This window comes from Apostichopus japonicus, chromosome 13, assembly GCF_037975245.1.
Source record: "Apostichopus japonicus isolate 1M-3 chromosome 13, ASM3797524v1, whole genome shotgun sequence".
NCBI classification, from domain to species: domain Eukaryota; kingdom Metazoa; phylum Echinodermata; class Holothuroidea; order Aspidochirotida; family Stichopodidae; genus Apostichopus; species Apostichopus japonicus.
This window is the reverse complement of record NC_092573.1, coordinates 12,747,211-12,769,043: the sequence shown is the minus strand read 5'-3', so window position 1 is coordinate 12,769,043 and position 21,833 is coordinate 12,747,211. Positions and strand designations below refer to the sequence as shown.

General features: G+C 38.2%; 1 protein-coding gene across 3 annotated transcripts in view; it reads left to right on the top strand.

The window, feature by feature from the left end:
- Positions 1-10,749: 10,749 nt before the first annotated feature.
- Positions 10,750-21,833, top strand: part of LOC139978709 (uncharacterized) — a 63,079-nt gene continuing 51,995 nt past the window's right edge. For all 3 annotated transcript variants that reach the window (XM_071989154.1, XM_071989153.1, XM_071989151.1), the window contains exons 1-2: positions 10,750-10,832; positions 21,218-21,386. The gene's annotated coding sequence lies outside the window, so the exon portion shown is untranslated. The remainder of the gene's footprint in view (positions 10,833-21,217; positions 21,387-21,833) is intronic.

The following is a 21,833-nucleotide window of genomic DNA, read 5'->3' as shown; positions in this document are numbered from 1 at the left end:
ATCGGCAAAATAAACTATTGTTTGACAACAGAAACGTCTGCACTTCATGCCATACATGTGGTTTCTCCCAAGAGGTGTAAAATTTAACGCGCCATTATACCGACGAAAGCCTCTATAAATCGAGGGCGTCATTTTTTAATGCAAATTCTTTCTTGCTGGTTTGTATTATACTACCCAATGAAGTAGCATTATGATGCATGCGTCTTACAATCTTGCTATTTGTATGTGTGCCACGGGCTATTATTTTCACCCCCCTCCGCCCCCCTCACAGTAGCGGACATATGTGACCTTTATTGACCTTTACTCGATGACAACAACATCTTCCGTCCAGATCAGTATATGCAAATGAGGCTAGTCCTCGGTATTTCTACTGTAATATTGTAACATGATAGTTCGGCGTAGGCTAAATGTTGGCAAAAATTGATAGCTATTTTCTAAAATATTCAAAGAGTTGTATAGCCCCCCTCCCCCCATGCCATCAATATTCCAAAAAGTTTTCAAAAACACGTTGCAGGAGGTTAGAATTTATGATCTTCCAAATTTCACCAGAATTTGGGGTCTCTCATTAACGGAAAGCACGCTGATGTTGGTCGTTAAATTATGATCGAGGTTTGAAAATATGTGATCACTATTGCCAGCATGTTGGTAGCAAATTTAAAACTGATGGCTTTTAACATCCATTCGGAAACTAAATGGAAAACAAATCTTTATTTATGTAAGATACACTTTGTACTCTAAGATGTAAACGTGACTCCACATATGCAGCTTCATACTTCATATTCACGAAAACCCACGCTTCTATCAAAATGGAGGAGGGTTGGGGGGGGGGGTGGGGGAAGCACGTACCGCTGTGAACACTCCCACCACTACCGTTCCGCTGCCCTTGACTGAGGGTCGGTTGCCATCGATGTAAAGACAATTAAATTAGTTGATGAAAGCCGTAAATATATAACGACAAACTATTTCTGTATATGATAATATGAGAATTCAGTAAACAATATCGTAAAACGGGGGAATATTCTGATAACAGAATGTCATAAAAGTTTTAAAATAGATATTATTGGTGCTTTGAAGTATCTACTAGATTTCAGGCGCAGAGAAGAGTAACTTAAGTTAATAACCAGACCGTGGACGTTTTTACGATACAGCGTAAACAGCGAAACAACAATGGTGTTTACGCTATTTAATACAAGTTTTGTCACGAAGATTGACTCTACAACAAATTCGTAAACTAGCTAGATTTGCGCACAGAGAGAATTCATATGTACCAATAAATTGTGTTAGGACTATATAGCCTTTACTATATACAAGTCCAATTCTGATATAGAAAAAACCAAAAACAATAGTTGTGCACATGTGTACGGTGGTTCTTAATGGACAAGTACAGGTTGTAAATTGTGAGTACAACATCGTATGTCTCCATAGGCAAGGGGGAGGGGGAGCGGGGGGGGGTGAACTCGGATATTGACTTGGAGTGCAGGGGGATTCGAACCCCGACCTTGTTTTTGTCTGCTGAGCTGGTATGGGGGTGATCGCTATTAGAAAATGTCTAAATTTAGACGCCAAATGGTGCATATTTAGGCTATGTATTAGGTATGTAATTAGATCTTAAAGAATGGTTTGTGCTAATAAGTACATTGATTTTTAAAGAGAAAAAAATCACCGACTTAAGTTTTCCCCTGGATAACGATATTATTTAAAATATTCTTACAGCTCCATGATCCAACATAAAGGATTATGGGAACCCCCACCCAACCCCCCCCCCCCGTGCACTAATCCCTCCTTACTTTCACAGAAAATGTCCGGGAAGTTTATTATGACGAAACTGGTAGCAGCAGGTGGGGAGGGGGTGAGGGGGTGGGGGAGAAAGAGCTTTTTGCTACAGTATAAAACCACCGCGGCTTCTTTTCTGGCACGATTTACAATGTATGTTCTTGGGGAATGTTCCGACAGTGTTGAAATAGCTTTGATCGTGGTATATCTACTTAACATTTCCTACGTGCTGATAGTACGTGTGGCAGGCTTTTGAAAGACAATGCCAAACATAAGATCGTACCATCATAAACTATGGCACGACCATGCATGGGAATCTAATTGAAATAGCTGCACGATTCAGGTGTTATACTTTACCATTGTATACACAGGAATACGAAACTATGCTTAGACACCCCACCCCTCAGCCCGTTTCCCCTCCTTTCCATACGTGCCACTCAGCCGACTAATTAAAAGGTGAAATTGAGTGCATTCGCTTCCCCGTGCATAAAAAATCGAACGATGCGACAATATCACCGAGAATAAAACTATCAGCGTGCTGATTCGATTACGACACGTTTGGAACTTTTACTGGCAATTTTTGGGGCAAACTCTACTCTTTGTCGAATTAATTTCTCTAATTTCAACACTCTGTGACCTACCGTTTACTTTTTGTAACTATATACTTCTATATTTTAATTGCACTTGTAATGATGGTTAATTAACCTCTGATTACCTCATACATAAGAATATGAATTCAAAAGAAAGGCATAGCCCTAGACTATAGGCACAGGATACACTATAGGCTAACTTTACAGACAGACAAACAGCGTCCGACAAAGTATAAAATATCACTAACCAGCCATGCTTATTTTGTTTATGTCTTCAAATGTCCTCCTCCTCTTCTTCTTCAGTCGTATTATTGCAGACATTCGAACAATTAAGACGAAGAACGATGGCAACATTATAACCAACGTGTATATATACTACACTGCATGCAATGTTGAGAACTCCCCATTACGTGTTGATATGGAAGCCTATAAAATGACAACAACAATTTTCCATGGAAACACCACTGTGCATGACGGTATAGTAGCACGTACTCGCATGTTGATAAACGCGCACGCACGGAGGTATTATGTACGTACAACATGGATACAGATATTGCAGTGAGCGCGCTTTTGTATCACCGTATGTATGCGCGCACTGGGAGGGCAAAGATCAGACTATTACGCGATAGCTATAAATTAAGCCTATACTTATTTGTGTAAAGCAGAAGACTATATTGGTAGCGTCTTGCAGCGTCGGTCAAATAGCAATTTAGGTGTGTGAATATTCACAGTACAAAGAATAAACTTGTCTAAACATTATTACCTGAATATGCGTATTGCAGCATATTTATGCCACCTTCCTCAACGGAGATTAATAGCCTATTCAAGTTGGAAAACACCCAACTGTCTTCACCTATGAACGAGGGAAAAAAATAAATAAAACAAAATATGAACAGAAAAAATAATCATAGTAAAATAAAAAAGTTGGAAGTGTCAGAACAATATTATAAAAGAAGACAGTTCGGAGTTTAAAACAAAATCAAAGCGATAATTATCATAAAGCAAAACAGAAAACTGACGAAGAAAAACAAAGCAAAAATAAAAAATAATCAATACCAAATTTGGAATAATTACAGACAGAAGAAAACAAAAAAGGGAAATATCATCAGAAAAAAAAGAAAAATAGAAGAAGCAATTTTCACGCTTACAATAGAGTAAAAAGCCTTATTTCGAACTGAGAAGGGGTGTGGTGGGGTGGCAAAAGTGGGGGAGGTGTAATTACAGGAGACTCAGCATTGAAGTTTTGTCTCGCCTTTAAAGGATAAAGCCGAAGAAATACATTGGCATTAACTTAGCCACACCCACACGTACCAGTGCTATCATGCATTAAAGCCGACAGTTAGACAGTCACTTTGTTTAAACGAAATGATTTTATTTCAAAGTCTCGTAGGCTACAATTATAATACGAGAGCGAATGTTAACTTAAGTTATGTAGCATTTGGGACAGTATATTGAGAAAAGTGATCCAATTCAATTCTAATGAGGTTTCTACCGATGAAAATCATTTTCGCTAAAATCTTTCAGCATTGTTTAAAGTAGCGAATTGTACCTGTCTCTCTAAATTGTATTGTATATCAAAATATTCGTTTATAATTTGTTAAACATTCATGTACTGTAAACAATTGCTGGAAATAAATTGTTGTCATTGTCATTGAATTGTCTTTTATGTAATAAATTTCACTTCTCATTTGGAATACCTCATCTGTATCCTTTAAGATTTAAATGTAAGGAAAACAAACAGAAAACAAAGTAAAAACTAAAAAAGATCTAACATATTAGTTGCCATATTCGAAAGTTGCTAACGAAACCAATTAGCTGCTTTAGGAATTCAAACCTTATTTGTGCAAGATGAAACAATATGTAATTTGAAATGTTCAATTCTATTCGGCTATAGATTCTATTTTTTTTTAATTCTATGGTAATTCTCAATTGTTTTTGTAGGCGTCGACTAATTTGTGTGAAGCATTTAGATAAAATATTTCTTGGTTATTTTACGCGTATGATAGGCCTATACAATGAAAAACCAGTGAAATATTAACAGACATAAGCCTAGTGAATACCACATCAAGTACCGCAGCCTATAAGCATGGATTTTCCCCTTAGCTAACGAATTTGTCCTTCGATCTGATTATCTTTGACAAAATTACCTGAAAAAACGACATCTGGTTTCATCATTTGACTGTAACGCCAGCCAGAACAGTTCAACTAATTGCTTTGATGATGTTAGAGTTGAAATACTGCATGTATTAGCCTATGCGATACGCTAAGTCCGTCATTTGCTTGCTTCAATGGGCCAGTCAGATGGATGGACGTATAGGCCTATACTTTCTATCATGATACATATGCATGACAGGATTTTGGTATAACCTTCCCGAATATTGGACTACATAATCTGTTCGTTTAGTGTTCGATCGATTAAGAAATGTTATTACCGTATATGTCACAGTTTGCACAGAAGAACGGCTCATCATTATGATTAGCAGGAAACGTCACATGACGTATGACCGAAAACTGCATACGAACAACGTTTGGGAATGCAGGTTGCTTTTCAACATCGTGTATATTTATTCTAGAATTTAACCTCTAAATACCGTCTAGAATTAGTTAATGAAGTGGCTGTAAGACTAGTCCATGGTAAACTTATTTCTTGTGAAAGGTGCTTTGAATATTAAATTTGACTCGATTTGGTGTTACCAAATTTGACTGTAAGAGGAAAGAGCCTGAAAATAAACTCTGTTACTTTAGTCAAACTAGGGAAATGTGCCTCCCATGGTCAACCACGTATATAGCACCAGGCATTATGAAATTATGCGTGAACGTCAAAGACGTGTACAGACCTAAATGAAACGATACAATATTTCTAACGTTGTCCGTGGAACATCTTGACATATAGTGGACTATATAGGTTGTAGTGTTGATCACTGCTCACACGTAGGCTACATGGGCAATATATGATTACAGCCTTATAGACCTTGTTGCTACATTGATGTTAATTCCAATTAGCATATGAGTAAATATTGCATGGCTTAGATTGGCAAGCTGATGTCGAGTGAAAAGTCATAACCCAATTCATACTATAGACTTTTAACTGTGGTCAGGTAAGTTGAGGGCAATGTCGGGCCACATGGACAGTTATGTCACCGGGTCCCTTTATTCAGTAATTCGGTATAAATTCACGGTAGTATAATTATACATTCTTGGATGTATATGAAGAAGGACGTTCTTTTCCGGTCCGAAAAAGCTCTGAGCTGATCCATCGTTACTATACTCCCGCCCCCCTTATTGACCCCGGTCCTTGGAGTGTGCCCCTCGAGCCCTCCCCTCCCACCAGACCTGTCTGAAGAAACAACCTTTTTAACAAACGGGTCATTAGGACTGGTTTATACACTTTGCTGCTTATATGTAGTAGGCCCCATATTTTGTACCAGAATCACGAAAATTGATAAAGCGATGATTTTAAGTAAGGGCAGGAAGTTGCTAGGACCATTACAACTCCCTGATTAGGGTTAGGACCTGAACGAGTATGAAACAATAAAAGCCTATGAAAAAAATCTCCTATCTCGTGAAACCACGTTGCATGTTGTATTTGCTCCTTCTGGTGTTAAGGGATGTGGAGATGCGGTGTCACGGGTAGAGCACGGTCAGACAAACTGCGGCCCTCGGGCAAATTTTCCGCGGCCCGCTCGAGAAGGTTTTCAACACCATATAAATGTGGCCAGAATAACCTTAGCGAAAGAGAAGATATGAAATTTGTATAATTTGGGGAGGTTGTGTAGAGGATTAGGGTATAATTGTGATAGGATATTTCAAGATAACAGATGGGGAATGTGCAGATAGAACTTTCAGATCTGTTGACCATATGGTGGTGTTTGGCAAAATAATTTGGTGTCATGGGGTGGCAATGCTAGAAAGGAAGACTTATCGTATTGAAGCTATGATCAGACAGGCAAGTCGCTTAATCTCGGAAAATCAGCCAACCTTGGCCTCGTCTTACCTAGGAGAAAAACTCTACAAAATTATGAATGACGATGACCACCCACTACGTGTGTGTCTGGACAAAACAGTGTTCTCTCAGAGTGGTAGCATGAGGCTGCTGTTGGCCAGTACAAATAGGCACCCCTCTTCTTTTATTCCGCAATGTATAAAACTTCATAATTTAAATTTTAAACGCTACTTTGTTACTGTGCACTGTTTTAAATTGTCCTGCTTTGTTTATTTGGTCTTGCCCTTTTGAAACTTTTTAGTATATATGTATTTGTATAATACTGTGTTTATGCGAGCATTCATGCAGTTACCCTTTGTGGGGTTTAATAAATTTTATATTATCTTCTCTTATACATGCTGTAATATTCCCATATGTCACTGTAGTAGGTAACTCCTTAAGTGTCCTTGCTCGCGGATAACCGTGTACAAACTGTACATTGTGGTCAGCAGAATCCACTTCGTGCTTTCACCTGCATGCGTTAGAGTGTCCACCCCAAAACCCCATATACCAGGGTCAAAAGCACCCCACCCCACCCAGAAACCTGTGTAGTGTTGTTGAGCCCAGTCTGCCCTGGATTTGGTTTGCCAAGTTGGGAGACCACTGAGCTTTGGTTGTATCCTTTCAATGGTTTCATAACAAATTGGGTTTACCATAACTGTACTTCAATGATGATAACTGGGGTGCATGTCACTCCTTCATTATGTTAGAAAGTGGTCAGGTAGTGAGCTACACTCTGGTGCGTCGGATGGCCCCACTTTAACTGGCGGACCCTTCGAGCCAGAACGGCTACAACATCCCACCCGCGGGTTCCCCACACAGCGGACGTGTATAACTCCTGCACCGGTTAGCTGCATCCCTAATACCAACATGCGTAGCAGGTGTGGAGATGTACCATATTATATTGGTATTACGAATGCAGCTAACCGGTGCAGGAGTAATACACGTCCGCGTGCGGGCAATATGGTACATATCTACACCTGCTACGAAGGTTAACCCGCGGGCTGCTTCGTTATTCCGTGAACACTCGTCGAAAAGAGAAGGCTTGATATGAGCATGGAGCTATAAACAGATAGCTCCATGATATGAGCCAGTCATCCAGGATCATAACATCGATGGTGTTTCACAAATCAGCTTCTATTGGCTAGCTTATCATACAAATATATAGACTAACACAAAAACTAAACTAAACAAAACAAAAAACAATTTGACGATTACAGGGACTTTCAAGTTCAGATTCCGTAATTCCTGATCGAGAAAAATATAAACGGCAGAGTCAATTCCATGTTTGATGGTGGCCACCCAAGATGAGCTATCGGGAGAAAAATAGAATTACCAACACTCAACCAACAGCCTGGAATGTATAACAAATCCAGTAGGCCCTCCAATATATATATACATATGTACGAGCTCTATTCGATATCACGAAAGTGACAGAAATAAGAGACAAATAATACATAAATTACGACCACAGAGGTCTGTCTGTGTCAATAGTTAGTTTATAAACGACGGTGCAACAAAACACATCAAAAGTGAATTACGAGCACTATCAATTTAGAATGTTTCGCTTGTTTTGTCAGGTTGGAATGTGAAAATTCCCTCACGTATAAACGATTGCGTTGGGGGGGGGGGGGGGGGTAACTGCACTTATTACAAAATCTGATTAAGATGATGGTCTATATATCGCTCGCAGTATGGCAATACCTGCATAATATACACATATTTAGAGTATATATATCAACAGTCCTGTTGTTTGTGAAGGTAAGAAAGATAAAAGTTGTATAAATTCAGTCCGGAAACCGCCTACACATTACGACAAAGAACTATGGCTATGGCGGGAACTCTGAGCCATAACTGTGGGAAGGAAAACAAAGTAACTTAGGCTCAAAGTTATTGGCTCGCATTATGTGTGGGCCGACTATAGAGTGGTCTAGTATAGGCCTTTATAAAGTAGGATAATGCGTTTCACCGGTCTTTCAAGAAAAGTGTCATAATTCCCCTGCTTTGTGACTAGGAAAGATACAATTTACTATTTAGTTCAAACAGGTTCACTTAATTGAGTCACGGTTCAATGAGGCTGGACTACGTATATACTTTAAAGGCATGCATTGAAGGTGGATAAATCATCCGCCTCCCAAACGTGAATAGATTTTGTTTTACGTCTTTTCTTTAACACGTTAAACATTTGATGGTATGTGTACAACACAATGACACAGCATCTGAGTGATTTGTGGCAGTGCCTTGAGGAACCCTTTGTTTAACCAGGGAGTTGTTCCATAACAACTCCCTGGTTTAACTACGACGGGTAGCTTTAAATAATTGTCAACCAGTTTCCATTATCTCAATCATATAGCCAGGAGCTAACCTTGTACTCAGTTGTAATAGAAACACATTTGATGGAGAGGGCGCTATATTGATCGAAGGAACTTGCTGCGCGGAGAGCGCAATGTAAAATATCGTACAAGACAAAGAATATGTATATATCTACGTTTGTAGATTTCGGGGCATAAGAGCTAGAATGTAACGATACATTGTACGTCAGTAAAGCTTCATGTTTTAAATGATATTACGTTATTAGTTCTAATTAATATGATCAGATAGTGCAGATATGGCGCTACTGATCGAAGTTATAGTTCTAAGACGGAGTGCGAAAAGTAAAAAAAAAAAAAAAAAAAATCGCTCAAGGCATAGATTTCGGAAAAGGAGGCCTGTTGACAAGTTGTTGTACGTCTTTAGGATTAGGGTACCCCTCCCCACCCCCTTGAGCAATCTTTGTTCCGGTGAGGGGGTGAGGGGTGAGCATGCAATATGGTGCTATTATTTCCATCAGTTTGACTACATTTGTGTAGTTTAACTTGTCAGTGCATAAGACATTACGTGCGTGTGTTATAAAACATGTAAACCAATTGAAGAAACTTGAACGGAGGTGAGGGCAGGAGACACGTGACCCCATGCGCTATTGCCCTGTACATCATATTAACGAAATCAACCAATTACAAACAATTAAAACCACCACATTTGTACTGTGGGGGAGGTGGGGTGTGGGGGGGGGGTATTCGGGGTCTAAAGGGAGGTAAGTTGTATAGTGGTTGGAATATTTTGGTGCAATGGCGGTTGCTTCTATACTATTGTTGATAAATCAGCTGTGCTACTAATTTCGAGGCAATACCTTCATCACATAACATTGTGTCACTGTGTGATATTCAGAGAATATATAATGCCGTACTCTCATTTCAATTGAATCTGTTTTATTTTTCTTCCCTGTCCTGAAGCAGGGAACTACGAAGCGTTGGGCGAGTGAGCATATACCAAACGACAGTCAGAGCTCCGATGGCCATTCACAGATAAACGTGGCTTACGAGGTCAGAATCACATTGCCTATGTATGGTTTTTGAGTTGCAAAGCTTTGGCATACGATGCACGTTCCTTAGTCGTAAACTATATAGTTCAAATGTTATAGTGGAATTTGGTGAATTATATGGTCGACATCGATATATGTTAGGTTTGCTAAACCTGTTCGACATAATGCATGTAATCTTGTCATAGGAAGAGTCTTAACCCCCCCCCCCCCCCCAAATAAAAACAAAACAAAAAATAAAACAAATAATCGTGTTGATGCATGAATGCAGATTGTGTAACCATAAGTACTATACTAATCTGGATGAAACTAGTGGACAGAGATGGTGTGAAGTAGTGTGTTCGTGACATTCGAATAGAATGTTCAAACACTTTTCATGTCTTTAAAATTGGTCTTTATTGGAATTATTATTTATCCAGTCTGGTTATATTAAAACGATCTGAGAGGCCAGATGCCGCCCGTATACCTAGAAGGCTGTATAGGTTATCGAGTCCTCGTCCTTTGTCAAACTAACATCCACCCTCAGCTGCACCATATGTCCATTAATTATACTCCCTAAAGTCTGTAAGATGCGAACAAGGAAATTATAGTTTTTATACGTTACAATTTTCAAAAGCATGGAAACAATATGCGAGGGACAAGAACGCTGACATGTAGGGCTATTATTATTATTAAATAAAATATATTTACCCTGCTAGTTTTCGGATATCAAATCATGTTTAATTTGTGGATTTATTAGGATGGACGTTTCATGGTGCGTCAAATGATCAGTTATGCTTGATAAATAAACAAATGCAGTCAAGTATCTCTTTCAGGAGCCATAGAGTCTTTATATCGAATTTTAATTGTCGTTTTTCAAGCTGAATTTCTTTGTAAAATTACTGCACTGAAGCGGTTCAGAAACAAAATATTAAGTCAAAGGTCTTTCTTAAATCATACAATTTAACTTAATCTATTTCGACAGATGGTCAACTGTGGACAATTATACCATCTAATGGTTCGCTTGTTGGAGGTTTTCAGAGGAAGATGTTACCTTCACGGATGTATCCCAGAATGCATCAGTCCACCACTGACTCAAGCATGCACTTCATGTGGAAGTTCCTAAACTATCAGCGACAAATCTTTGGATGTAAGTATATATCCAGAATATTTTACTCATGCATGAGAGTTTTATTGTCTTGACATATATGTTACGTATATAATGTCTTTCATTTAGTTCATTTTAGTTTCATTCACAACAAGTTTTATCAAGAAAAGCCTTTATCAGGTTTAGACTTTCCTAAATTGAGGGTGACAGACAGACGCATAGCGAGGAATTTGCCAAGGGAGGGCGAAGCCTGTAAGCAAACTATCTAAGCGTAGCGCCACCATAAGTTGGCGCGAAGCGTACAAGAAAATTCTGGCCGAAAATGCCTCCCAGATCGCTGGAAATGGCAGTTCCCAACCCTTGTTAGTTGCATCTAACCATTTTTTATTTTGAAATTACTAGCAATATACAAAAAATATGCTCAAGGGGGAGGGAGGCGGTCGCCCCATTCGACCACCCCCCTGGCTACGCGCCTGGTGACAGTTAGTGCTACAGAGGTTCTCAATCGAATTTTTGAAATCATATATTCGAGGTAAAGTTCCGAACACTTTATTTTTAAGGTTATACTTGCAGGGAATTTGGTGACGCTGACATTCCATGACTGATTTATTAGATGAAGGGAACTTGGGTGATTATGATATATCATTTACTGTCGTTCAAATTCTTTGCAAATCACTGCCAAGACTGTTAATTTTTACACTAAACACGTTGAAAACCGAATGGAATCATTAATTACCCTGCTCATTAATCTCCTTATTTAATCGTAAGTGTAGTCTATGGATTGATACAGTTAACCATCATATAGTACAACAATCTTTAGATTTGCATTATTACGTTCAACGAAACAATTACTTCTCTTTCTGCTTTGGGGATGGGGTGCAGGGATTGAGAACAGGGACGTGGTTGTTCCTAAGTAATTGTTGTATAATTTTACTAGCGTATCTATGTCGGATAACTTTTTTTGCTAAGGTTCCTGGAGATCTCGAGCCTGTTCATGGCCTCGAAAGTTTTATTGCTTTTGCTTGGCCAACAAAAAATGATACCTTTCAAGTGAATTGAGTCCACCTAACTGAACTGTACGGAACAAACCCAAGAAAAAAAAAATCATGAAAAGTGATGGCGCTAGTTTACAATTCAACGGTATTTTTTAATATAGAAAATTCTATGATGTTAGCAATCCATACATTCAGTATTAGGAGAATAGCCCCTCCTCATGCCAACGTATTCAGTGGACGGAAGCTGCAAACATGGCGGTCGCAAAGAGTGTTTCAACCCTCTGCCCATATGCACGGATTCACGCACGCCACCAAGAACGCTTCTGGTCGCATTTGACCGACTCTCTGCGCATCCTCACCGGGTTCTTTTGCGATATTACGGGAGATATGGACACGGGATCCTACGCCACAAAAGTGCCATATACCACCACCGGAGCGTCATTAACTCCAGTGTGCCCAGAACCCTAGCACGATTTAAGCAAACGGCAAAGCAAGATTCTTTCATCTGCTACAGTGATTTTCATAACATTGCAGCAGACGAAAAATCTATATATGTTGGCTTCTTTGAAAGATCCGTAGAATAGGCTGAAGCTACAACTTCTATTGAATGATGACTTAGAGTCAATTGTACATGATAATGTTAACGATCTTAATGCATGAGATGCTATTCTACTTGTCTGAACGGTTTTTGAAGAGAAATGAAAAACTTTATTCAGACGGAGAACAGCTGAACCTATTCACATATCGTTTCACGAAAGGCAGGAGTAACGCTTTGTAAGTCATTATACAAAAAGTGCAAAAGATGAATCCTGTTTATTGACTTGAATGACTCATTTTTTAGATTAAATTGTCTTACGTTTGAGATAATATATCAACTAGCAATATAAAGGAATAAGTCTTAATATCCGTATCGTAAGAGTGGAGGATGTAGTGGAAGTTTTGAGAGAAAGTAGTTAAAATTCTGTGACTTGAAACAAAAATCATGAGAGAAATGTCGGAATCTTGACATAAACTGTATTAATATTGAGAAATGAATCAACATATCGGAATATAATATATGAAATTTCCATAGAAATCGAAAGTTTGAGACTATACCGACGACAGTTCGAGACATCTTCGTATTAGCAACCATTCCCATTGGCGCAGCTAGGGTTTCATGGTCCCCTGTTCAAAAGTGAAAAACGGGACACTTCACGTTTGCTTCCTCCAAAATTTACTTTATACAAAGTCACAAATATCAGAACACAAAAAGTAAAATAAAGAAAATATAAACAGAAATGAGAAGAGGAAGAAGTAAAAAGAAGATACAAGCTTAACACAGTACCACTGGAAATAAGTATCTTACGCTAATGACACAAGTGGTATACTATTAAACTCAAATTCCACCCAAAAACATTTTGTCGAAAATGCTTGAATGATGAGTCGATACATGCAAGTGGCTAGGAGCCGGGGGGGGGGGGGGGCACTGGGGGCTCGTGCACCCACTTTCTTCTCCAAAATAACAAATGCAAATAAAATGTGCCCCTTTGATGAAGAACTGTCTTTTGGATTTTAAGCCTTTGTTAATTTTAGTTTTTATTTGAATTATTAACGTGCACCATAATAGTATTGATAGCATACTAACACATCATATATATTTAAGTAATGTGGCCGGTGTGTATCGGTTTATAGCATAACGAGTGGTGGTTGTGGAATGAGAAAGCGCCCCTCTGATGTTGTGCCCCCTCACTTTTTTGGGAGCTTCCTACGCCCCTGGATACCTGCCACGGTATTCAAAGGCAAGGCATGCGAAGAACTTCACATTCTGGAAGCACAAAGTAAACAGGTGCAATAAGCACTATATTTATTTCACTAGCTAATCGACATTTTGACCTTTTTTCTTCAAATTTTAGTGAACAGGGAAAGAAAACTATAGTTATTAGAAAAACATGACATACATATATGACATAAACATGTTGGCATTCTTTCAATTATTCATGCAATAAACATGACTGACAGTTGTAATCCGTTGGCTCTAAACCTCTGGACACTGAGTCCCGAGATGTGGTGATCATTTGGTATCCAGAGTTTTAGTTTCATTGCGTAATCAAGTAGATTTGGTTTATGTTAACCCTAGGATTATTAACATTTCTGATTAATAAAGTGAAAGTTGATTTTTAACTCAAATCTCGACCATTCTGTGTGAGCCTACTTTGTTTATGTGTACATCAAATTAAAGAAAAAAGCAATGAGCTAAACTGAAGTCCTTAAGATGGAATGGATGTCGAGCAAAAGTTGACATAATCTTCACGTCACGTGATTTTGCTATGCAATGCTATACTGATATTTATTACTGAGACAGTTTTATCTATGCTGCTATTATAAAATACTGCCCTCATTAATATTGGTATTGCCGTGAGATATTGTACAACAGCGCCCTTTATTTTTGCTCTGTAACAAAAGTCTCTTTCTGAACGTGTCAAACTGTGGACGTGGAAAAGAGTGGTATAATTATAATAACAGAAAAGTTTACTTAGAAAGACATTGCCAGTCTGTAACATACTGAATGATCAGTATTGTGAATGATTACTCCCACATAGGACTGTATAGGACTGTATATGACTGTATAGGACTGTATAGGACTGCAGAGGACTGTATAGGACTGTATAGGACTGTATAGGACTGTAGAGGACTGTATATGATGTATAGGACTGTATAGGACTGTATAGGACTGCATATGACTGCACATGACTGTATAGGACTGCATATGACTGTATAGGACTGTATAGTCCTGTATATAGCTGTATAGGACTGTATATGACTGTATATGACTGTATAGGACTGTATGTGACTGTATAGGACTGTATAGGACTGCATATGACTGTATATGACTGCACATGACTGTATAGGACTGCATATGACTGTATAGGACTGTATAGTCCTGTATATGACTGTATATGACTGTATAGGACTGTATAGGACTGTATAGTCCTGTATAGGACTGTATAGGACTGTATAGGACTGTATAGGACTTATGAGTACAAGCCACAAGAAAATAAATTATACTATGATTATTGCCACAAAAAAAAAAAAAAAAAAATGTGACTAGAAGTGATGGATCATCCAGCTGGATATTTGTATTAGCAAAGAGAGTTCCAGGCAATAACGATCAAGTATTGCTTCATGTATCTCATGTTCCATCAAATTGTTGACATGCCAAGTCAAAATTGGGTAGAAATACCGAACATTTCAACAGCTTACATTTACCTACATTACCATACGTTATGTAGTACCACCCTACCTTAATAAGTACCGTACCATTTAAACTCTACATTTAAAGAAAATTTAACATTTTTGAGATCAAATAGTTTGCAGAATAGTTGATTATAAAGTCAAGATATCGTTATAAAATTGCCGGAATTTTAAGGATGTAGTTAAAATTTGAGATAAATAAAACGAAATAACGAGAAAAGAAAGTCCAAGGGGGAAATGAAACGACAACATTTTGACATACAGGCGACATCTACATGTAAAAAAAAAGGTTCTAGTAAAAAGTCAAATATTTGGAATAAAATAGTGAAATATTGAGATAACACTGTCGAACATTGACATTAAAAGTCAAACTATCGACTTTTCATATCGAAACTTCCACCTTATACAAAACAGAAGGGAATTCGACGAAGTAGTCGAAATATCTGGAAGTATATTCGAAATTTAAAGATGAATTATGGAGTGAATGTTGCGAAACAACGGTGTCACTACACTCAGGGGGAAATTAAGTGATAACAGTTTTATTTTTGAGAACAGAGATCAAATTTTGATAAAGAAAAAACAAGGAAACTTTTGAGGTAAAAATAGTGGAAACTTGAATATAAGATGTTGAAAGTTTTTGGTCTATACCTACTAAAGAGACATTCTTCAGTTATGGAAGGTCCCCAAACTGGTCGCCGGATGTGTGCCAACCTCTCCTCACCTTTTGAAAACTTCTTACGACACTGCACAAAGTTGCTTCCTGTAAACATAACGTAAGGGTAATGAGGACAGAACCGTAGAATTGAAGTTCATAACAACTCAATTCCGCTGTGTGCTTCTGATTATGTACATTTGCAATTATGGAGGGCTCGTATCGATCAACTCGCCCACGGATCCTTAAAATCGGAAATTATTAGTTTAAATGGACTCTACAGTTTCTTTGTTTGGATAAAATAACTAGTGGTTTTAACTATGCTGAAATCACTATTGTACGATGAAAAAAAAAACAACAGAAAATCCAACGTTGCCCACCAAGTAAATTAGAAAATAGCTACTAGGTGTGCTCGCATCCCTCCCCCCCCCCCCGCCTCCCCAACGAAAAAGAATGACGCTACCCACCCAGTAAACTGTTCTTATTCAGTTAAAGGAATTGGATATCACAATTTAAGTGTATAACACAAGATGAACTTCATTTTAACAAACCAAATGGATACCACAAAGGATTATCAGTGTCGGGTCATTAACCGAATCAAGGTGATTCACGTCATACATGTTACAGCGCATGCGCAATGATTAGCTCCTTCGAACGCAAACTCAAGTAACTCGTCAAATTTGTGACATTGAGCATCCGCAAGTTTTCTGCTCTCAGGAATTGCACCACATCTCTTCTTTTACAGTACCGCTAGTCGATCACGTTTAGACACGTCTAACAGACTGGAGCGGGCTTCACGAGCTTGTCAGTCTACCGAACCTTATGTTTAATTGGATTTATGAGAAAGTATAAAATTGTATAACGTCTTGTTTTCAGTTGAAAAGATCATTTTCAGCTGCAATACTCCTATCGGCATAGATGACAAAGATTATGAAATTTGACGGTGTGCTGATCGTTTCTTATAAGAGATTTGTCATAACAATTGGGATCTTTGTAGGGTTTGTATCATGGTAGAATTTGTTTAATTAAAAAAAATACAGATTTCTATTAGTTTTAGTGCCTGGGTGTATAAATGATTGACTAGTTCCTGATTACATTAAATGGTAACTTAGGATCAATGCCTTGAGAATATTGTCAAATATTGTCATTTAAGTCATTGATGCCAATACTGCAGTCTCTGTGGTAAAGAGCTATATGTGATTATCGTAAGTATTTCGCGAACATGCCCTCAAGACTCTTTCTCTGCCTCTCGAAAGATGCCCTTTATTTTATAGCCTGATGTATGCGTCACGGCTTCAGTAAGACGATTGAGACGATAGCAGTAACCAGGCTGACGTCGGTGACGATGCTGGTATACAAAGTGGTTTTTAATGTAGAAATGTTTTAGTAACGTAAACTTTCCATTTCCAGGTGAATGACATTACTAGTTCACGGCTACTTGTCACCAGAGGTAAATCTGATATCATCTACAAGGTTTACCAGTTATTGATAGCATCATCTGTCTGAGAGGTTTTTGCAAATCTATACCCCGGTTTACCTCTCTTCTATCTTGAAATTCAAATATCTTTCAATGAAAAAAAGAAAAGAAATGAATAGACAAAATAAACCCGAGGAAGGACTTGAGAAACCTTTAAATGGAGCCTCCGAAGATCTCCTTTACCATATAATCAATGATTATGGTTATAAACTGCGTATTTTTTGACTGGCTAGAGAGCTGCGTCTATTGACGGATTCGACGCATGAAAATTCAATATTCTTTATATAAGTAGTATTTATTATATCGAATATAGGGGCTCTTAGTCAGGAAATAACCAGGTAAGCATGTGACTGCAGGCCTCGAAAAACGTAGGTCCTTTGAAGAATTAGAATACGTACATACATACACACATACATACACCCAAACACGCATACTTATATACATACACACACATACATACACGCATACACGCATGTAAACATACATACACACATACACGCACACATACATACATATATTTTACTTTTTTAACTTTTTTAACTTTTAACTTGTAATATGGCTGTTTCAAAGGCCCCGTAAAAGTCAAGGAACTGTCATTTACTTGCCTGACAAAGTAGCCTACTGTACTTTTATTGCGGCACACGTTGTAGTCTGGTGACCTAGTTTGCATGGTTAGGTATCAGCGTATGTATGCGTGTGTGCTTGTAGGCTGATTGGTGTATATTCATTTATTCCGGTAATCTTGGTAGTGGAGAGACAGAACTTTGACAAGGGGATAGGGTTTCTCCTGAAGCGAAATAAAGTTAACTGACTCGACATGACAACAAGGTCGGTTGACAGATTGTGTACTTCCAGGATCACGGGAAGGATCTATCGGATTTGAGAGATATATATATAGCATATAGTATAATGGGGGCTATACAGCAGGCTTTGCTGGTCGATAAAAGTCTTCAAAGTTAAGCCCGGGAGGATTCAGCCTTCATCAATTTCTTTTCGCATAAACAAAACTTGTGAGAGATTCTCAGTGGAACAGTCGTATGGGATGGACGTTCATAGCTCAGTGATTATCATAGAAAGGAGGGATAATGTCCGTGTGACTAGTGGATATAAATTCACAAGGGAAAGCTGCGAGGTCATATATAGACCAGGGAGTTGTTATGGAACAACTCCCTGTATAGTTAAAGTTATAGAAACAGATCGAGGGAGTGACATTATAGTAGTTTGGTGGTGTTGGCTGGGAGGGGGGAGGGGGGAGGAGAGTAACATGACCACCAATTTTTACAGTCACATGGAATAGGGAGAGGATAGCATATTCTCTACAGACAAAAGTCAACTTATTTTGGTGGTATTAATAGAGTTAGATGCATATATAGCTGCATGTATAAAGTATATCTATTTTCCTCCTTTGAAGGACGTGGTCTAACTTGTATTTCTGAAAGACGTGCCTTTTTGTGTAGCTGTTTATAAAGTTATATCGAGTAGAAAGTGAAGGACAAAGAAACTCGCAGATGTTGCCACGCGTCGGTTATAAGAACATCTTACTCAGTTCATGTCAACATCATTTGAACACTTGTGAAAGCAACAAACGTATACAATATGTACATGTATAGGAACAATCGACTATTCAAATACTGATAGTCATGGGGGAAAACAAGTCTTAAGAAAAATTCTTGCATATGTTTTTCATAATTTGTCGCCATTTTAGCATTTTTTTTTTGGTCACTTCAACACTTGCCTTTCATCATTTCCTAAATAGAAATAATAAAAAAGAACCCATAACATCAAACACAAGCCTTAGCTGATTATCTAACTGGTCTCATTATTAAATGTCATCGAAACTAAAGCGTTTTTGTAAAGAGACTGTACTCGTACCATACATGTGAAACCATGATAACAAGTCCTGCAGTTCGGATCCGTAATTGTTTATTATTCAACAGATGAAACGGTAGAGTAAACTGCAAGTACTGTCAACATCTTCTTTTGGTCGTAGACAAACACAAAAAAGAAAAATTACGAAAATTGGGAGCACTTCTTCAATTGTAAGTAATGAAGTGTGACTGATATGGTGTGTTCCGCGAATACTTTTGACTGATGGTCAATGGAGCTATTCTGTTTTTCAACAAAGCCATCGGACCAATGAATGAATAGGCATAGACCTAATGAATACGCGACCATTTGGAACTTCAGATTTTCGGAAACAGGTTTGGAGTTTTATAGAAACCAACAACACACAGTTATCCGTATACCTTTACACTGTACAGAATTCTACGCTCAAATATCTGGTTCGTGAACTCGATATTTTCTTGACTGAGAAATTTCTTCATGTGATTTGTTTTTTACACTTTACTATTATTTTATCGAATATACGTTTACAAGCTTGACGCAATCTCACATACTGGTTGCTGTCACCTTTGCCCACCGCTATTCACCAGACATTTGCAGAGGGAGTGAACAATACAATAAACAACAGCGAATCTAAGGAAGATTTTTATTGGGTACAGATGATACTCATTGAACATATGGTATCGTGTGATCGTGAGCAGTTTCATGGGCCGCAAAGAGTATCATCGGTTCACAACCTAACGAAGGATCGAAGCAATAATCAGAGACTAGAGAGAGGTTTCACAACATTGTATGCAAGTGCATGTAACGGCGACTAGACCCCCCCCCCCCCTTCTTCAAGCCTCGCAAAATCAGAACATATAACAAGTGCTGCTTCGACTTGTTGTTGCAAAGATTGTTAATAACCGTCGTAAGCTACATTCGGATTTAGGAATTCGTGATCACGACATCTGCGGTAATTTGAGGCCTACAAATTACCATATAGGCTCCATATTCAAGAATGACCACTAACAGGAGACACTGCAGCATCAAGTACTAGTCTGAGACGTAGTAACCTGGTTTCTTGCCCGATTGAGCAACTGTGACAAGGTTGTACCGTGTATACTTAGATTGCGTAAGAATGACACTTTGAAAATACGACGATCAAATTGTATAGTCAGATCAGAAACATGTACTAGTTCTGACGTTTCTTTTTGACTTACTCTTCTTATATATTATACAGGTGTTTTAAGTTAACGAGTTTTTAATTCTTTTATTCCGACAGTTACACTACTGTCAATCTGTTTGGTTATTAGCCCCAGTCTGCTTCAAATGCCGAGACATCTCATTAAATTCTCCACTAAATACAAGATCCCACTTATAGTCTCACATTCAACGCGGAAAGGTTTCTTCATTAGTGTCAATTATGATTCACGGCCTTCTTTAATGAGTGGCTTTTAACATTCACCATCCAACGACAATCACATTAGTCGCAATGTTTGCAACCAAATGCACATGGACAAAGAGGTCTGCAAGCATTACGTATGAACCAACCACTCAACTACTGGATTTAATACTTGTCAAATTCGGTTACAATTCTTCCCACATCGATTGTTTCCCCTTCTCGTTACTTTCAAACATGACAGTGTTCAGAGCTTCTAACTATAGTAGTGTATGAGTGTTTACATTTTTCATGTGTATTTTTTTTTTAACAAAACGACATTGATGAAAAAGTGGCGCATCTATTTTTAAGCAGTCTGTTCGTTATCAACATCCGCGGTTGAGTAATACAGAATGCTACCGACACGAGAGATAAAACTGTCTCTCCGTAGAAATGCCATGGCCATTTCATCAGCAATGCAATATGCTGGTGAATATATTATTTACAATACAGATGTAGAAATTTAACACGCACATCATAGCTGCATATTATCATACTTGTAACGAAATTCACTGCACCGTTGTGTGAATATTTTGAAAGATTTCCTTCTCCAAAGATGCTACAAAATGAGGGTTTTTTGGAACGAACACAACGGCATGCATCGACTAAAATTGTAATTTAACATCTGGTATTATACGATATATTGATTAAGTATGTAAGTTAACGAGCTTCGAAAATGATAGCAGATTCTCTAGCAGATTGGTTCAGATGCAAAATTACCTATTAAAATGGTCAGACTGTCACCAACACATAATGAATCATCGGATAAGATGAGACGTCATTTCGTTATTTCTCCCACACGCAATTTAGATTCGCCGGAGCTCTCGCAAGTTATTACTATCTGCGGTAGATGACTCCACGTCAAACACAGATGTTATGTTAAGAGACAGAATCGGTGCTGCTGGGAGTGCCCGGCGAATCTGGGAGCAATTATAGCCGTTCTCTGCCTACGGTGAGGTGTTGGTCTAGAAGGAAACAGGTACGTTTGTTTAAAGTATATGAGTTTGCTCAATGGTCGAACACAGAACAAGTTGGGAGTATGAATTTTGCTATACTGAGTAATTTTCGTTTTGGGTGACAACACTTTCAAAAGTATAAATTTAAAAACATCAAGATCGTTTTAGAAGTGGACCTGAGCTATAAGGAATCTGAATCAACTATTGTTGGATGCTTCATTTAGTTGCGCTTCTCCATCCTTTAAGGTTTTCTTAATTTAACAACGGTCCCGATGAAGCACCGCTATGAAATGATATTAGGGAAGCAATTGTTGGCACAAGACGATGAATTTAAGTAAGTTAAGGGCCATCAGGGGTAAACCAAGCTTGTTAAGTCCATAAATTTGAGACTTATAACTCGATTTCTTGCATAGTTGATCAATTCATTCGTGACATTATTATGTGCTAATTAACATGTGATTTCAATACCT